The sequence below is a fragment of the Tupaia chinensis genome, unplaced genomic scaffold (genome assembly GCF_000334495.1).
Source record: "Tupaia chinensis unplaced genomic scaffold, TupChi_1.0 Scaffold144150_1, whole genome shotgun sequence".
Lineage (NCBI taxonomy): Eukaryota > Metazoa > Chordata > Mammalia > Scandentia > Tupaiidae > Tupaia > Tupaia belangeri.
This window is the reverse complement of record NW_006204006.1, coordinates 606,343-608,172: the sequence shown is the minus strand read 5'-3', so window position 1 is coordinate 608,172 and position 1,830 is coordinate 606,343.

Sequence of the window (1,830 nt, the reverse complement as noted above, 5' to 3'; positions counted from 1 at the left end):
TTAAGTACACTCATGATGTTCCACAGCCATATCCGTAAGTTTTTCATTATCCCAATGTGAACACCACCCACTAAAAACTAATCTCCCATCCCCCACTCTTCCCATTCCATTTCTGTCCCTGTGGGTTTTACCACTCTAAGAACCTTGCATAAGTGGTATCATACATTCTCCTGTGACCTGTTTCCTGTGGCATGATGGTTTCAAGGCGCGTCTATATCGTAGCATGTCAGGACTGCAATCCATTTTGTGGCTGAATAACATTTCATTGCATATAAATGCCACATTTTGTTGATCCATTCATCTGCCAGGTGGTTTTGTCTTTGGACATTTGTGCCAAGTACCAAAATGAATAATGGCATGCAAGGATCTGCTGGATTCTTTGCTTTCAGTTCTTTGTGCTTTTTGTTTTTTACAAAGAGATTTTTGCTATAGAGCATGTGAGCTTGCTGGAGAGAAAGAGACAGAAAGTGAGAAATCATCCCCCAATGGAGTGGCAAGGACTGCCACACTGCAGTCCCCAAGCATTGCCACACTGCCACACTGCCACACTGCAGTCCCTTCTCCTCCATTCTCCTCTTGGAGTCTTAGGTATACATGCACACATGCCCAATGTGAGATTTAAGCTGCCAGGTCTGGGACTTAAACTGTGACCAACTGCATGGAAGTCCAGTGATGTAACCATTATGCCATCGCTGGTCCCTGCTTTCAGTTCTTTCTAGTATATAGGTTGACAGTACACTTGATGGTGGGGAGGGGGCAGCAGGTAGTGTGATTGGGATGCTGGACTCTCACATGGCTGACCATGGTTCAAGTCTGGGATTGGCAGCTTGCTTTCTCACTTTCTCTCTCTCTCTTTCTGTCTCTGGTTAATGCATGTGCCTTATATCAAATTAAAAAAATAATAATAAATAAAACTAAATAAATAATTCTTTTCTTTTTTTTTTTAATGGAGTACACCTGATGGGGCCAGCAGGTGGCGTTTGGTTAAGTCACTGGACTCCCACATGACCGAGACCGTGGCTTGAGTCTTGTACCTGGTGACTTGAAAATCATACCAGGTATGTGTGTGTGTGTGTGTGTGTGTGTGTGTGTGTGCTCAAAACCCCAGGAGAAGAAGTAACTGTGGCATGGCCATCCCTCCTTGGGGGGAGATTTCTCACTTTACCTTTCACCATCTCTGTTTCTCACTTGTCTGGCGATTACAGGTGCCATATGATAAAAACCTTAAAAAAAGAAAAAAGGCTATGCTCAATGGATTACTTTTGTGTCTTTAGAGCTAAAGTAACTTTTTTTTTTTTTTGAGACGTTTTTGCTATAGGGCGTGTGCTCGCCAGATAGACATAGCCATTACACCAACTGCTGGTCCCTAAAGTATCTTTTTTTTAATTTTTAAGGTTTTGCCATAAGGCATGTGCTTCAGTAGGAGACAGAGAGAGGGAAAGTGAGAAATCTCCCCTCCCCCCAGGGGATGACCACGCTGAAATTCCTCTTCCTCCAGACTCCTCTCAGGATCTTGGGCATGCATGCACATGCTCCTGACATGAGTTTCAACCCACTGGATCCAGGACTTAAGCCTCGCTTGACCACGTGGGCATTCAGCACTTAACCACTATGTCACCTGCTGACTCTGGATCATGTTTTTAAAAATCCATTTTACAGGGACCAGCAGTTAACGTAATGGCTATGTCACTGAACTCCCATGTAGTCGACCACGGTTCGAGTCCCAGACCCGGTGGGTTAAACTCAACGCCGGGGGCGTGTGTGTGCGTGCCCAAGATCCCGAGAGGAGAATAGAAGAGAAGGGATTGCAGCGTGGCCATCTCCCTGGGG